Here is an 18,260-nt window from a genome sequence, read left to right on the forward strand (position 1 = left end):
TGGAGCTAGGCAAGGTCGTTCCCCTCTTCTGATTCAAACTTCCTATCACCTCCAGAACACATACCCAATTTCTTAGGCAGCCGTTCCAGTACTGAATTCTGTTCTCTTGCTCCTTCTTCCCCCCTAATGGAAAGATCTTAATGATCCCACCTCAGCTCTACCTCTAAGCACTTTCACATTCTGGTACTTGGATAACATTTCCACATCCATTTACATTAGCTGCCAGAAATGGAAACACTTCTATACAATCTTTGGTAGACTCAGGACCCTAGCCTTAGGTCCTAAAAGAATCCCACAGCAGGAAGTTCTCTGGTGGTGCAGTGGATAAGAATCTGCCTGCCAAAGCAGTGGACACAGATTCGATCCCCGGTCAGGGAAGATTCACAAGCTGCGAGAGTAACTAAGACAATGCACCACAGCTACTGAACCCATGCTCCACAAGAGAAATCACAATGAGAAAGCCCATACACCTCGCAGAGAGTAGCCCCCAGTCACGGCAGCTAGAGAAATGCCTGCGCAGCAAGGAAGACCCAGCACCGCCGTAAATAAACAATGTATAAAAAGAATTCCCGGGTCACCACAATACAGAGAATATATGGGCTGGGGAAGGCGACAGCAGCAGTCTGGGACGCATTACACATACTACACAGGTCCCACAAGCGTTTCCGCAGTCCTGCTGTAAGACACACGCTATAGATGAATGAATATAACGGCAGGTTTCACGGCGTTCAGGCCGCTATGAGCGCACGCCTGGCCCTCGGGCTGAATGCCTAACTTCTGTGCCTCAGTGTCTCATCTTACTAGCTCTGCGTGCTTCAACAAAGATCCAGCCTCCTGGTGCTCCAGCGTCTTCATCCTTCTCCTTCGGTCTGCTTATCCAAAGGCTGTTAAACAGCTTTTGGAAGACTTTTGAAAACCTAACGTAGTGTGGTTTAAAATTTCCCACGGCTCTTAGAATCCTGAGAATATATGCAGAGCCCTCAGCCTGCTATTCCAGGAGGAACTCCGCCTCAAACTTTGTTCCTCGCCGGGCACAACGGAGCCCAGAGTTCCCGAATCCCCAGAGCTCAGTCGCAGCTCCAGGCCTTCGTACATCCCGGTTCCTCTGCCTGTATCCCTCTCCCTCATCTAACCAAAACACCCCAGATGGTAAGACTAAACTGGAAAACTGGAATGTTAAGTTTATTCACAACCACTGTCAGAAACAAGAGCACGTGTACTAACGCCTCACCGTCCCGGACACCGGGGGCTGGGCTGCAGGGACGAGGGCACTCCGGACGTGTGTCTGACAGCGTGAGGGCAGGGAGGGCCCGAGGACAAGCGCTTACCTGCGGCGGGTCCCTCCGATCGGCCGCGGCCACCCAGGCCTTTGGGCGGAGTGGGTGCGGGAGCGGGCCGGCGGGTCTTAAACCGGCCCTGGTGCGAATCATCTCGCGCGGTGCTGCGGCCGAACCTCAGACTCGCTTCTGTGCAGCGGGACTCCTCTGGCGCTTTGTCGGTCCTGTTCTGTCGGCCCCGGCTCACGGCTCCGGAACTTCTGCCCGGACGCACACACCCGAGCAGCCAAAATGACCGCCCGGAGGAGGACGCCGGAAGCCCCGCCCCTCGCTAGGAGCCACGCACGGAAACGCCTGTTCGGAGCCTTCATTGGCTCAGCAAGGCCGCTCAGCAGAGTATTCTGGGTTATGTAGTTCTCACGCTAGGGGGTAACTCACCCCACCCCTTTGCACTCCGACAAGTTTAGACCCCAGGGGCGCTGGTAAATGGAGTTCACCCGTCCAAGGACTTAGAAGCCTCTTGTTCGTTCTTAAAGGGGCAGATCTCAGGACTTCTGGGGGATGTTGTGTTGTCTGAAGACATTCACCCAAGATTGGAGATGTGTTAGTTCAGTTTCTGTGAACTTCATCATGCTGCCTGAGGCTACCTGTATTATTTCTGAAGTTCTCAAAGGACACAGAGCCAAGTACACATATCATTCCTAGTCCTTCAGATACAAAATGTGTCCGCTGGTAGCAGAAGCTGATAAACATTTCATGGGGGAGAGGCAAAATAGGGCTATGGGCCTAAGAGACTCAAACTGCTGTTACCAAACCAAACTTGGGCCAGTCACCTGATGCACAGAAAAGCCAAACCATTGATATTCCCTTGTGGTGAAAGGTAAGTACAGGGTTTACTGCAAGAACAGGCAGCTCATGCTCGAAAGACCTGAAGTCCCCAATGACTTTCAAAGAAGGGATTTTAAAGACACCATGAGGAAGAGGGTAGCAGGATGTGTGTCAGCCTGAGCACAATTCTCTGGTTGATGATGAGATAATGGTGATATTTTCAGAATATTAATTATCAGTTTTCTAACTCCAACTGGTCTGGGAGGCTACATGCTGGTTGTCAGCATGCAGTTAACTTCTTCCACCTGGTAGGGGTTTTAGTAACTGCAAAATAGCTCAAGGATGTGGCTCAGGATATTATCCATAGCCCCTGAGGAGGAACTATAAAGGTCCTTCACTTTGTTTTATGGCTAAACTATTATGATGTTGTCACACTCGACTGCCTTCCTCTGTTTTTGCATCTTCTCACTTTTCTGATTTTGCATTTTGGAATTCCAGGAAAGCCAAAGAGGATAAAATTTTCCATAAACAAGAGTCAGGACAGGAATTCCCTGGCGGTCAAAGGGTCAGGACTCCATGCTCTCATTGCTCAGGGCCCGCGTTCAGTCCCTGGTCAGGGAACTAAGATCCCGCAAGCTGTGCAGCACACCCAGTGGGTCAAGTGGGAGTCAGGGGACATGAGCTTGGGGATGTCTCTCCCATGAAAGTCCCACAGGGTCCTGCTCAGTTTCACTATGTATAAAAAGATAAGAACAAGGATATGTTGCAGAGCACAGGAAAATATAGCTTTTGTTTTTAGTAACTTTTTAAAGATTTCTTTGTTTTTGGTCACGCTGGGTCTTTGCTGCTGTGTGGGCTTTCTCTGTCTGAGGCTTCTAGGGGCTGCGCTTCGTCGTGGTGCTCGAGCTTCTCACTGCTCTGGCTTCTTCTGCTGCAGAGCACAGGTTCTACGGCACAGCGCTTAGCTGCCCTGTGGCACACGGGGTCTCCCCAGAGCAGGGACCGACCTCGTGTCCCCTGCATTGGCAGGCTGCTGCTAAGTCTCTTCAGTCGTGTCCGACTCTCTGCGACCCCAGAGACGGCAGCCCACCAGGCTCCCCCGTCCCTGGGATTCTCCAGGCAAGAACACTGGAGTGGGTTGCCATTTCCTTCTCCAGTGCATGAAAGTGAAAAGTGAAAGGGAAGTCGCTCAATCGTGTCCGGACTCCTAGCGACCCCATGGACTGCAGCCTACCAGGCTCCTCCACCCATGGGATTTGCCAGGCAAGAGTATTGCAGTGGGTTGCCATTGTCTTCTAGGATTCTTAATCACTAGACCACCAAGGAAGCCCTGTCTTTAATAAATTTAAATGGAGTATAATCTATAAAAATACTGAATCACTATGTTATATACCTGAATTAGCTCCAGGTGTAAAACAACTATACTTCAATAAAAATAAACTAATAATGAAAAACAAACAGTTCAGTTCAGCTGCTCAGTCATGTCTGACTCTTTGCGACCGCATGAATAGCAGCACACCAGGCTGCCCTGTCCATGACCAACTCCCGGAGTTCACTCAGATTCACGTCCATCGAGTCAGTCATGCCATCCAGCCATCTCATCCTCGGTCGTCCCCTTCTTCTCCTGCCCCCAATCCCTCCCAGCATCACAGTCTTTGCCAATGAGTCAACTCTTTGCATGATGTGGCCAAAGTACTGGAGTTTCAGTTTTAGCATCATTCCTTCCAAAGAAATCCCAGGGCTGATCTCCTTCAGAATGGACTGGTTGGATCTCCTTGCAGTCCAAGGGACTCTCAAGAGTCTTCTCCAACACCACAGTTCAAAAGCATCAATTCTTCGGCGCTCAGCCTTCTTCACAGTCCAACTCTCACAGCCATACATGACTACTGGAAAATCCATAGCCTTGACTAGACGGACCTTAGTTGGCAAAGTAATGTCTCTGCTTTTATATATGCTATCTAGGTTGGTCATAACTTTTCTTCAAAGGAGTAAGCGTCTTTTAAATTTCATGGCTGCAGTCACCATCTGCAGTAATTTTGGAGCCCCCCAAAATAAAGTCTGACACTGTTTCCACTGTTTCCCCATCTATTTCTCATCAAGTGATGGGACCGGATGCCATGAGCTTCGTTTTCTGAATGTTGAGCTTTAAGCCAACTTTTTCACTCTCCTCTTTCACTTTCATCAAGAGGCTTTTAGTTCCTCTTCACTTTCTGCCATAAGGGTGGTGTCATCTGCATATCTGAGGTGACTGAGATTTCTCCCGGGAATCTTGATTCCAGCTTGTGTTTCTTCCAGCCCAGCGTTTCTCATGATGTACTCTGCATAGAAGTGAAATAAGCAGGGTGACAATATACAGCCTTGACGTACTCCTTCTCCTATTTGGAACCAGTGTGTTCTTCATGTCCAGTTCTAACTGTTGCTTCCTGACCTGCATACAGATTTCTCAAGAGGCAGGTCAGGTGGTCTGGTATTCCCATCTCTGTCAGAATTTTCCACAGTTTATTGTGATCCACACAGTCAAAGGCTTTGGCATAGTCAATAAAGCAGAAATAGATGTTTTTCTGGAACTCGCTTGCTTTCTCCGTGATCCAGTGGATGTTGGCAATTTGATCTCTGGTTCCTCTGCCTTTTCTAAAACCAGCTTGAACATCAGGAAGTTCATGGTTCACGTATTAAACATTACCATGTTCCAATTAAATCTATACACTATGAAGTGTTAGAATCAGTTTGATCAGTCTCTGTATGTTTGGTCAGGAAGAAGAGAAAAAATACTCCAGGTGGGTCAGCAGGAGTACAAAGGTTCAGAAAATACTTTTAACAGCAAAGTAAGTTATTCTGTCCAATTTAGCAAGCATATAATATTTTTATCATTTAGTTTCTTTTTGGATAGCCTGATAGTTATTTCTCAAAAACAGAACAATGAAAGACATGCAGATTTCATACAGATTAACAGGTGTGGTATTCACAGATCAAGCATGTGTGAAAAAGGTGTTTGAACCCCAAACTGCACGGAGTAACTGAAACTATGATCTCATCACTGGAAAGTCGTTATCATTTCCCCTGGATTACAGAGAGTGCTCTGCATGAGGAACTATTACCTGAGAAAACGTTATAAAATTCAAATTACAGAAAGCTATTCATGACTATGTAGTGATTCAGAGATCATGTCTGAAATGTCTCAGCAGAGTATCCAAATATGGTTTAAAATGTGAAAATCTTAGAGAAGTTTTAGCAGTGATGTCTGAGAGGAGATACAATTAAGCTGAGCATGTGACCAGAATAATTATTCTGAAGACACTGTCTTCAAAGTGTGATTCTTCTTTATGCTTTAAGTCATTATGCAGTATCAGCATTCAGGAAAAGATGAAGGGGGCAGCGAGAGCAGGCAGAGTGCAAAGAATAGAGAATAGAGAGACAGAAGCACTGTAAGCTCTGCTCATTCCTATGATGAAGTATTGAGGCTGAGGCTAAAGTGTATTGAGAACGGTCAGATCCAAGAAGTGAAGGAAAGTGCTTAATTTTTTTCTGATGTCTTTTACATCTATTAAGACATAGAACCATAAAACAATTTTTAAGAATGAATCATACCAAAGATCATATTCAGTCTCTGCAATAATGAATTTTGACATTGATTTGTTAATTTGCATATAGTTAAGTGAGTACAAGTTTCTTACTGTAAAAACCACGTGGAGTTGTGGAAACAGGAGAGGATGAGGTTCCTCACAGATCACTGCACTGTCATAAGCATAAAAAAGTTCACTCAGTATTTATGCTTTTGAAAAATGTGATAAGTGAACAAGAGATAATCCTGAGGATCTTAAATTAGGACAGATTTCAAAGTCACTGAACAAGTACTAAAAACTTTTGAGTCTGTAAATAATAGGGAACCATCAAATTAAAATCTTGAAAAAGAAATCCATGCAGTATTAATTTACTACAGGAATATATATGAATGTTGAAAAGAAAAACTCATTATGGGAGGTATTGTTGCTATGACGTTTTATTAGTGGCAATAAATGTAACTTATTTCAGCAAGATTTATCATTAATGACAACCATATTACCTAAATATTCTGGATTGAAATGATATTTAAATAATTAAATTATGTGCTTCATATCTGAACACATTAAAAAGCATTTTACACGATTAAATACTAAAAGACGAAAACAATTTTTTCAATCAATTTTAAGTGAAGCAGACATCACAGAGCTGAAGAATTACACATTTCGCCACAGGTAAGACTATTTCTCAATGACCAAGTATTGTTTATAAGTTAGTCATGTGTGCTCACTCCCTCAGTCATATCCGACTCTTTGCAGCCCCATGGATTGTAGCCCTCCAGGCTCCTCTGTCCATGGGACTTCCCAGGCAAGAATACTGGAGTCGGTTGCCCTTTCCTTCTCCAGGGGATCTTCCTGACCTAGGGATCGAACCCATGCCTCCTGCATTGGCAAGCACATTCTTTACCACTGCACCATGTTACTTATAATAAATGGCAAGTTATTATCAAATATGGACAATAAAGACTACATGAAAATGTAGGTCTTGGAATGTTGTTTTTAGGTGCTAATGGCTGTCGAATTTTGTTAAACTTCTACTTATATTAAAAATACTTATTTAATACTTAAAACTAAAAGCATTAAAAATAATTTTTAATAAAATCAATTTGTTTTAATTGAATTTTTAAAGGAATCTTATCATTTCTCCTACATGAATAAACACTCAGTGACACATCATGTCTCTTCTGGAAAATCTCTCTCCTTTGGTGTTTCCATCAAAACCTGTCAGAAGTGATCACATGCTGTCCTGGCTTTATCTGACTTACACACACCCACACACAGAATTCTTGACATCCCTTCAGTTCTTCCAGTCTTCTAAAGCTTCCAGAAGTTAGTAAATTTTTAGGACTTTTTCCTCTCCATTTGAAAGCAACTTCACCCAGCCAATATGCTTAGAAAATGCAAATAAATTTTTTGGAGATCAGCTTAAAGTTCAAATTAACAGTGAATTTTGTAACAGCAAACACAAATTTAAAAAAAGAAAAATAAATCCTCCGAGGCTAAAAAGGAGAGTTTCATCACCACATCCACTTTTTCTTAAGGCATTTACTTCAGAAAACTTTTCTTCCTTTGCCCATTACGATATATTTTTTAAAGCTATATAAGCCTTTTGCGAGATGTGCATTCTGGAAACCTTTAGCTCTGGGACCTGAGAGACTGCTCTTTTAAATTCAATCATTACGTAAGAGTGTGCCCTTATCTTCCAGTTTCTGCAGGAGAGAAGGAACCTAACTTCAGCAGGTGCCAGGCTCTAATTTATAAAACTACCTCCTGTCATAAAGGTATAAGACATATATTTTTCCTTTAGATAAAGACACTTGGCAAACACCAATAGTCACTCCAATTAGAAGGTAAATTTAGCATGAATGATATGAAAAATGGTACTGTCAAATCCTCTTACTGGAGAACCAGTTCTCATTTATCTCAAGAACATGTATGTAACACACTGTACTGCACGGTCACATAAAAGGGTGAGGTTCCTTACTGACTTCATGATCTCCTTACTAGATTGCCTGTAATGCCTATCACATTCTGCCTCAACGCTTCTTCAACAAGAAAAAAAAATGTTTCCTCTCTCTTCTTTTTATGTGAAGAAGTCTTCTGGGTTAGCAGGACATTTTATCTAAAATTATGTTTCCACAACAGTTCCTACCTTAGAATACCAAAACACTGAACAGTAAGTAATCATGCTGTACAGTTATAAACTTGGCTGTTGTATATGTGTATGCCTTTGTGTGAAAATCTAAAACATCACTGCCTAAGTATTCATCATGTAGAATACTGGGTAGATAGTAGGCTTATGTGATAGGTCTGTCCAAATGAGGCCCGTCAGGAGGGCAGAAGTAACACCTATACACAAAGGCAGCATCAGTATCAATTCTTCACAGACTCAGAGAGTAAGCCCCCAAGTTAATATCATGAGAAGAGCAAAAGATTAGTCTACAAAATCAAAGTAAATAAGCAAAATAAAGACTTTACTCAAAATGATGCACTTAATTTCAAATAAACAATGGTAGAGATAATCAGATGTACTTAGAAGCAAACTACTGCTTAATCTAAGCACTGTATTGAACATGTGAAACCTGGAATTTAAGTCAACTTGTGCCAGACAATGGTAGTTGTAGTTATATATGGATATTTATCCCATGGCTGAGATGTGTGGATTTATATATATAAAAACAATTTCAGACTTACAGTTGAGAAGATAAAAACATGAAATGTGCTACAAAATACTAGAAATGAATTAGGAAAAGAGACTATGCCTGGCAGTTTTGATGGCTGTGGCTCTGACCCTTGAGTTACTCCCCTGAGCACGTTGTTACAAGATAGAAGAATTTTGCAGATGTAATTAGAGTAGCTAATTGTTTGACTTGAAAGCAGAGATTATTCAGGCTGGCCTAATGTAATCACATGAGTTCTCAATGCGGAGAACTTGTTCTGGCTGAAACAGAAGTGGAAGTCAGGCAGATCTGAAGAAGGGATTCAGAAGTGGGAGAAGAAATTCTCTACTTGACAATCTCCTGCTGTGGCTAGACTATAGAGGAATTCAGAGGGAAACTATGAGAAGGAAATTAACTGTGCTTTGTGAGTGTGAAAGTGGACCTAGAGCTCCAGATGAACAGAAATAAATGAATCCATTATTATATTTGGGAGACTTCAACATCCCTCTACCAGAAATGGACAGTTCCAGCAGGCAGAAAATCAGTTAAGGACATATTTAAACTCAAAGCACCTTCAGTCAATTTAATATAATTGATATCTACAAGACTACTTCATCAAACAAGAGCAGACTGCATATTCTTCTCAAGCTCACATGGAACATTCACTACCACCTTTTCTGGGCTATAAAATAGACCTTAACAAACTTAAAGGAATAGAATCACACATTGTCTGCTCTCAGACCACAATGGAATTAAAGTAGAAATTAAAAAGATAAAGATAGCTGGAAAATCCCAAAATACATGGAGAGGAAAAAACATAGTTTTAAATAATTCAAGGACACTTATGAGCCAGGAGAAATCTCAAGAGAAATTTCAAACTGCTTGAAACTAAATGAAAACAATTTACCAAAACTTGCGGGTTGCAGAGAAAGCAGTGCCTAGAGGAAAATTTACAGCATAAAAAGAAGAAATATACAAAATCATTAGTCTGAATTTCCATCCTAGAAAATTGTAAAAGGAAATGCAAATTAAATCCAAAACAGAAAAAGAAATAAAAATTAGAATAGAAATCAATGAAATGGAAAAAGGAGAGCATGGGTGTTAGATTTTCTCAAATGCTTTTACAGCATTTATTAATTTCTTTAAACGATACAGGCCTATTCAGATTGTCTATTCTTACTTTCTAGTGAAGAACTGCATCAATAATTACTCTCCTTCCAAAGCAGAAGGCACCAGGCCCAAAGAGATTTACTAGTGAATTTTACCAAATATTTAAGGAAGACATTACACCAGTTACCTACAATCTCTTCCAGATGAAAAGTGCAGAGGAAATACTCCCTAACTCATGCTATGAGGCCAACATCGCTCTAATACCAAAACCAGACAATGACATTACAGGGAAACTATGGACCAACCTCTCTCATGAGGACAGGAGCAAATCCAACAATGTGTAAAAACAATTATTCACCACAACCAAATGGAATTATCCTAAGTATGCAAGGCTAGTTTAATATTCAAATACAAATTAACTTTGGCCACCTGATGTAAAGAGCTGACTCATTAGAAGAGACCCTGATGCTGGGAAAGATTGAAGGTAGGCAAAGGGGACGACAGAGGACGAGATGATTGGATGGCATCACTGACTTGATGGACATGAGTTTGAGCAACCTCTGGGAGATGGTGAAGGAGAGGGAAGCCTGGTGTGCTGCAGTCCATGGGGCCACAAAGAGTCGGACACAACTGAGCGGCTGAACAACAAGAATCACACCAACAGGCTAAAAGAAGAAAAATCACATGATCATATCATAGATGCAGAAAAAACATTTGAGAAAATCCAACATTTGAAGAAAATCTACAAAAATATAATAAATAGACATAATAAACATAGCATAGTAAGTATCAGGTTGTGAAATAAAGACCTTACTCAAAATGATGCATTTAACTTCAAATAAACAAAAGCAGAGATGATCAGATATACTTAAAAGCAACGGATGCTTAATCTTACTTGTGAGAAGTTCAAAGCTTTTCCACGAAAATCAGGAACAAGGCAAGTATGTCTTGCTACCCACTGTTTTTCAGCATTGTCCTGGAAGTCCTAGCTAATTCAGTAAGACAAGAAAATAAAATTAAAAGGTATAGATTGGGAAGGAAGAAATAAAACTGTCTCTGTAAACAAGTGATAAGAAAGTCTCTATGTATAACACCTGAAAGAATCAACACCAACAAAAATTCTCGATCCAGTAAGAAATTATAGCAAGGTTGTTGCTATATGCCAGCAGTGAATGAATGGAATTTAAAATTTTAAATATATTACCATTTACATTAGCATCCTCCAAAATTAAATACTCAGGTACAAATCTAACAAAACATATACAAGAGCTATATGGAGAAAACTACTGAATTCTGATAAAAAAATATCAAAGAAAAACTAAATAAATGGAAGAGACATCTCATATTCATGAAAAGGAAGGTGCAATATTGTCATTCAAGTGTACGCTGAATCTAAGCAGAGTTAGGATATAAGCTCGTAATTCTAGAAGGAAGGTGTGAGAGAGCTCTAGTCACATTCAGATCCACAGGGCATAGCCCTGCCTTCTCTTCTGTACAGTAACAGAACGTCAGATATCCTGATGGAGGGAGAGGGCCAGTTTGATAGCCCACATGGACTGGGATTCATAGAGTCACAGAGTAACACCCCAACCTGGAACACAGCAGCGTCAGGCTGTTCCTGTTGCTGCTGTTTTTGAAGAAACTTTCCTCTCTTTATGAACCCACTCTGCTTGCAAACACTGCTTCTATCAATTCTCTTGACAGCAGGGCAGACAGTTTGTTGACTTAGCAAAATAAACCTTTATTAGAGTTCTATTTTGATTATTCTCCTTTGAAAACTATCTCATTTCAAATGTGTTAGAAAATGTATTTTCCCTCACTTATTTTCAGTTATGTCAATTTTTAATTTTTATTGTTGAAGACTTATCATACCTTCCCATCTGTCTAAGAATCTGGATTTTCATGAGTCTAGACCATAGTTTCACTCTTTATAGCTTGCTTCTTATCCTTTCTAATGAACTGCTTCTCATTCTCTATACCTTGAAGAATTAATTGACCTAAAATATTATACATTAGTGTTTCCCATGTTCAAAAACTATAGAACTCTTTTACCAGTATCTTATTTCAGAACTGCGCCACTTCCGGATATTTATGTGTCATTTCTACCATAATTCATCTCTCTCACTTCCCTCTCTGTCCCTCTTCTCTTTCCTTTGTTTTACCCCATGTGTTTGTTCTCTATCTCTGATCCAAGATCACACCTGGTCAGAAATAATGTACTAACTGTATGCAGTGACCTGGTACTCAGGTTCCACGAAAAGGGAACACAGGAAAATGATGAGCCCTCTAGAGTGGCTTCCCAGACTTGGAATCTTCTCCATATGGATTTACTCCTGGCAAAATGAGGAAATGTAACTGAGCTGAAGTCAAGACAGGTCCTAGATGTCAGACATGCTCTCTCTCTCTGTTCTTCACACTATTTAGTGGAATCCAGAAGAATGGATGTGTGTTTAGACACAGTTATGAAACTTAAAATTTATAATGCCATTGTATTTCTGTTTTATGATCTGCCTTCTGAAAACCTCTGTGGCCTCTTCACATTGCAGAGCCATGTACATCTCTATAATGCACCCTTGTAGATGATGCTAGATAACACAGTACATGGTCGGAGAGGGCTACCTGAACACAACTCAGGATAAGTCCATGGGATTGTCCGCAGGACCAGGGAGGTGACGCGGGCTAAAGATCAGGCCGTTTTGCTGTACTGGGAAATAAAGAGCACAGAATGGGGAAGGCCTCGTAAGGTGAAGGACACAGCTATGGGACGGGATATCTGGAGGAGAACAGGGCCAGAACCAGTTTATCTGTAAGTAATTTCCAGAGGGCTCCTGTTTGCTGGTGACACGTGACCACTAGAGTAGAAGGCTAAGTCCAGGACCAAGAATATCCAACTGCAACAGAACAGTCTGTGTGCAAGGACTATTCACAGATAGTGCACACCTCGTGACACAAGACGCAACAGCCAACACTGGAGAGCACTGCAGAAGAAGCAGTAAGAAGAGCAGGGGAGCGTCCAGAGAGGCGAGGATTAGTCGTGTACGGTATGGAAGAGTAGGACAGACGAGTCGAACAGACAAGTCGTCAAAATGTCAAGAATGGGGAAGCAGCACCAGAAATGAGGTGTAGCTGCTAGAAATGGCACAAAATACTAATCACACACAGGAAGCTTCTCCTATAATTTGAACACAGCCTTGATGTCATGCCCTCCCCCAGGTGCCATTTAAGACCAGGAGCCTCCTGATGCATTTTGCTGTGACTGGATTAACAGTCATTTGTGAGCCACTGAATGCACTCCATCCTACTCCCGAGATGAGCAAATACACATGGCAACCATGTGATGCAATTACTTAGAGAAAGACATTACAAAGTGTAGCCAGTACCAGGCCAGAATAACGCAGCACACAGCAGTACACAGGAAAGAAAACTGTTACAGAAAACTTCAGAGAGTCTTGCAAGGAAAGACCATGGTCCACGTAATTAGTACACATGTCAATGATGGCAAATCCTGGCACAGGCAGGCAGGAGGAAATGTCAGCTAGAAGAGAGAAATGGGATCTAGGGTACTAGAGTGCTTTAGATCCGGACAAAGTCACCAGGTCAGGCAGAGGGCAAGCAAAACAGAATCCATTACAGTGACCAGTAGATGGCTGACCCTAAATCATTCTTTGTGAGGCTTCATGAAAGCAGAAGTTGGGACTTTTCAAGGAGAGAAGGCAGCAGTGCACACACCTTATCCAACCAACCCCAGCACCTACTTAGGGACTTGGGGAAGGACGCACTGTCCGTGGTTCTGATGTAGGAAGGGCAGACCAGGCTCTAGGGTGAAAAGAGAGAGCAAGGAATACAGCGGGGCACAGAGGTGGGTGTGAGGACCTCACCCAGGGAGGTTTTAAGTTCAAGGGTCTCCAGCATCAAGGTACAAGCGTCCCTGAACCTCATCCATTTGGCCCCACTCCTCTCAGAAGACGTACAACTGAACAAGGGCTCGGCCGTTGCAGCTCATGGCTCTAGAACATGGGCTCGTATCGTAGCTGTGGCGCACCCGCTTAACTGCCTTGTGGCACGTGGGATCCTCCCAGACCAGGGATCGACCCTGCGTCCCCTGCATTGGCAGGTGGATTCTTAACCACCTGACCACCAGGGAAGTCCTTCATTTAAGTTCTTAACATACAACTTTGCAGAAAGCACCCAGGTTTGCTCAGCAAATTCAGACAGGATTCAATACTAGCTTAGACCTCCCACAGCACCCACTGAGGGTGGGAACATCGAAGCCTTCTATGGCCTCTCTTCCTGTATGGCTGCTCCTTGCCTAAGACTAAGCCACACAAACCCACCAGTCAATCTTGGACACCCATGGCCCTCTTCCATTTCTGTGCAGCTCTCGCTGTCCTTCAGCAATGACAGCCTTCTCTGTCCAGCTAACCCTCATTCAAGTCACCCCAATCCCACTAATTATCACAAATGACCATATCTGCCTCTGTCCATATCCACCAGGCTGAATGAAACATTCCAGGCCCCATTAAAGTCCTCACAAAATCTTGGTGAGTCCCTAGTGAATTGAATAAGCAATAGCTCCGGTCTGTATGCCATCCTGCCTCAATCACTGCTATCCCCTGGCATCCAACTCATACCTACTCTTCTCTTGGAAGCCTTGGCCACTTACCAGGCTCTCATGTCTGATACACCCTACCTTTATGGCCACATACCTCCCTCAACTGCCTTTGAAAGGTGAAAGCGATAGTCACTCAGTTGTGTCTGACTCTGGAACCCTATGTACTGTAGCCTGCCAGGCTCCTGTCCATGCAATTCTCCAGGTGAGGATACTGGAGTGGGTTGCCATTCCCTTCTCCAGGGGATCTTCCTGATCCAGGGGTCGAACCTAGGTCTTCTGCACTGCAGATTCTTTACCATCTGAGCCACCAAGAAACCCAATACCATCACTCAGGTACTCAAGCAAGAGCCCCAGTGCTCAGCCTCTATCCTCTACTTCCTGCTCCCTGAACAGCGTTAGGACAGTAACATGAAGATTATACCTCCTAAATGTGACCACAGGTCACTCACTTGGGTCCACATAGTAGCTGCCACATTTTGGATATCTCCACTTGAATCCCTCTTTCGATTTTCCAATTTGTGAGTCCAGCTGCCAATTTGATGCCTCCACTTACTGGTCCCTGAAATACCTCAGACTCTAAATATGGTTAAAAAAAAAAAAAAAAGAAAAAAAAAAAGCTTCTGATAAACCCAGTGATTATTACTCACACTATCAACTTCCTCATCTCCGTTGGAGCTTCCATCCTTACAGCTGCTAAGATCAAACACCCTGGGGTTATCTCTGGTTTCTCTGTTTCACTTCTCACCATCCAAACTAGAAAACCTAGTTACCCCTTTTTAGAACATGCATCCAGACTTCAACCTCATCTACTAAATCACAACTCTGGCCCATTAACTCTCAGCTAGACTATGTCAGTAGACTCTACCAGGATTTGCCTCACTCCTCTCACTCCCACGGTCTGTTTTCCACTCTACCTACAGTCAGAGATAGCTTTTTAAGACCTTGATAATATCACCTCCCTCCTCTGATTGAAACCACCCAATACCTCCAGAATAGATGCTCCATTTCTCAGGTATTCATCCTATATTTCGTGTTCATTCCAGATAAGGATACCTGTGCTTCCTCAACACTCCCACCTTCATTTTACTACTAAGTATTTGCACATGGTGGTACCAGCTCCAGGGGTAACTTTCCACACTACCTTACGATGGTTGCCAGAAATGGAAATATAACCATATAACCTCTAATATGGACTTAAGACTCTGGGCATGGGGTTTCTCGAGGGTGCCCAGAGCCAAGGATTAGGAAGACGGCACCTAAGAGTTCCCGGATTCCACAAACCAGAAAACATCTGAGTGAGGGTTAGAGCCAGAAAGGAACTAGGGCACCCTCCACATACCCGTTTTGTTTCTGTAAGTACTTCTGCAGCCTTGGGACTCTGTGAAAAGAGACAGACCTTAGAACAATGTAACAGTGGGGACAGAAAGGTTGAGGCTCATGCCACCCCATATGCATCCATGCTGAGACCAAGCCAGGTGACCTCAACTTGGCTGTCTGACCTCTATGCCTCGGTGCACTTTGTCACTCCTTACCAGCAGTGTGACCTGGAACAAAGATTCAACCTCCTAGTGCCTCAGCGTTCTCATCATTCCCCTCAAATCTGTTTTTCCTTTGAATAGCCTTGGGAAACATTTTAAAAGCAAATGTAAATCCTGTTCCCCTTTTTGTTCAAAACTCTCCACACCTTCTTGCTGCTGCTGCTAAGTCGCTTCAGTCGTGTCTGACTCTGTGCGACCCCACAGAAGGCAGCCCACCAGGCTCCTGTCCCTGGGATTCTCCAGGCAAGAACACTGGAGCGGGTTGCCATGTCCTTCTCCCCACACCTTCTTAGGTCCCGACAGTAAAGACACAACCCTCAGCCGGACAGTCTGGTCATGACTCCGCTTCACACTGTCTGGGTCCTGAAGACATCAGATGGACCCAGGTTTCCTGAATCCTCCAGCCACAGTCCGACCTCCAAGCCTCTGCAGCTGCGGGTCCCTCCGCCCGTCACCCTGTCCCACGCGCCATCACACAGTCCGTCACACACAGGGACCACCCCGACCGCCTCGCCGTCCTGGAGCCCGGGGCCTGGGCTGCGGGCACGTGGGCAGGAGCCTCGCTCTCGGGGCTTCCGTGTCGGGTGGGGTGAGGGCAGTGCGCGCCCGGAGGACGCCATTTACCTGAGGCTGGTCCCTCAGCGCCGCCGCCTCCAGCGGCTCGGGGCGGAGCGGGGCCAGGAACGGCGGGGAGGCTCGGGCAAGGCGGTCCCCGGGCGGCGTCGCCGAAGCGCAGACCCGTCTCTGTGCAGCGACGACAGGCCCTCCCATCGAATGTTCTCGGTCCCATCGCCCAGCCCTAACAGGCCTCCGGACCTGAACGGACCCACAGCAGTTAAAACGGCCGCCTGAGGGAGGAGGCCGGAAGTCCCGCCCCAACGAGCTGTGCTTTAAACGGAAATTGCCTGTTTCCCGGTAATTCATTCGTCCCCCACGCTGCCCTTTGCTCTGAACACCGCGGGTAATGTAGCTCGAACACACGAGCAAGTCACGGGCAAAGGCTCTCCCTACGAGACTTTCAGGAGGAAGAGAAAAGGCTAAGCTCCCCAGTGAGCGTCGCTGGAAAACGATGCCTCCAGTTCTAAGGACAGAGACGCGGCTTTTCCTCTAAAGGAGCCACACTAGACTCTGTGGGATCAGTCTGCCATGGATCACCGAAGTGCTTGTGTTACTAAACGGAACAGTCCACTGGCTCCACAAAGCCGATCTAGTGCCACCTGGTGGCGATGAAAGAAAGTACAAAATTTACTGCAGGGCACCCAGCAAGAGAGTGGGGGACAAGACTCAAGTCCACTCCCGCGGGGTCTCTGAGTTAGGAGTGCTTTTAAAATATTTATGTATTTGACTGTGTCTGATGCAGCATGTTGGCTGTTCAGTTGCAATGCGTGGGCTTGCCCGGAAGCACATGAAATCTTAGATCCTCTACCAGCATGGAGCCCGTGGCTCCTGCACGGTCAAGTCCCAGTCTCTTTATTGACTTTCACGAAGAACAAGTTAAATGCTATCATTTGCCTGCAAATCCAGTCAGGAACTGAGCCTGAAGGAGCTCCAGTAAGCCACCTGAAGATTCTCAGGTGGAAAACGCATGCTGACACCCTAGTGTCCCGTAGCACTGGCCACCCGAAGCGTGGCTTCATGGCGTCAGCTTGGACTGTGAGCGTCAGGAGGGGCGCAGGGTGGCTGGGCTCAGTGTGTCACCACTGCCACACCCTCCTAATGGGGCACGGGTGACACGGCTCTTCAGCTCCTCTGAAGACCAGGGGACAGGATCTCTCCTTATCCCTGCTTACAGGGGGTCAGGGAGGGTAGAGGGCGGGTGTGAGTCAAGGCAATGGGATCCAGGATGTGAACCCAACAACTAGGCTGCCTGACCCAGGCTGCCTGACCCAGGCTTGCAGAGACTGACCCCTGCCCTCCTATTTCCCTCCACACTGGGCTTTTGAGATGTACTGTCCATCCTGATGGCACTTAATCCATCTAACAGTCCTGCTCCAACCCACCATCCGTCATAATGGAGCAGGAAAATGGCCAAACACTACAAAGCAAGGGTTTATTATCCAGTCTGGACTTTAGAAACGGACGAACGACATATTAGGGCGGATTAGTCTTTATTTTCCCCCGCTTGGGCCATGTGGCATGAAGCTTGTGAGATCTTAGTTCCCCAACTAGGGACTGAACCTGGGCCTCAGACAGTGAAAGAGCAAAGTCCTAACTGCTAGACCGTCAGGAAATTCCCAGGGGATATTAATCTGTAAAATGTATGGTACACGTGTCCCACTACACTGTGCATAACAAAAACTGAAAAAGCTCAGGACACATTCTTCCAGCACTGAAAGCAAATCTTAACAATCACATTGTTCAACAAGTGAAGATGGATGACTCTTCAATGTACATCTTTGTCCTACTTGTTAAAAAAAAAAAAAAGAAAAGAACCAAAGTTCATAAAGTAGGCAGAAGATAAAAGTGAGTATTTTATAAGCTAGAGCAAATGAAAACAGAGACCAAACATCTGAAAAAAAAAAAAAAACAAACCTGCTAATCATGAATTCTTAGAGGGAAAAAAAAAAAAAACCCAGTGAGACAGCATGATAAACTTACTGAAAAGGCTAAAATTAATAACAACTGACCAAATAAAGTATTCACTATGAGGTGGAGAAACTGGAACCCTCATACAG

At 44.3% G+C, this 18,260-nt stretch overlaps 1 protein-coding gene across 1 annotated transcript in view; it reads right to left on the minus strand.

The window, feature by feature from the left end:
- The window catches only part of LOC101117358 (zinc finger protein 501-like), a 49,656-nt gene extending 33,199 nt beyond the window's left edge, over positions 1–16,457 (minus strand). Inside the window, exon 1 of the mRNA XM_060399198.1 lies at positions 16,210–16,457. The gene's annotated coding sequence lies outside the window, so the exon portion shown is untranslated. The remainder of the gene's footprint in view (positions 1–16,209) is intronic.
- Positions 16,458–18,260: the final 1,803 nt, after the last annotated feature.

This window comes from Ovis aries, chromosome 14 (genome assembly GCF_016772045.2).
Source record: "Ovis aries strain OAR_USU_Benz2616 breed Rambouillet chromosome 14, ARS-UI_Ramb_v3.0, whole genome shotgun sequence".
NCBI lineage: Eukaryota > Metazoa > Chordata > Mammalia > Artiodactyla > Bovidae > Ovis > Ovis aries.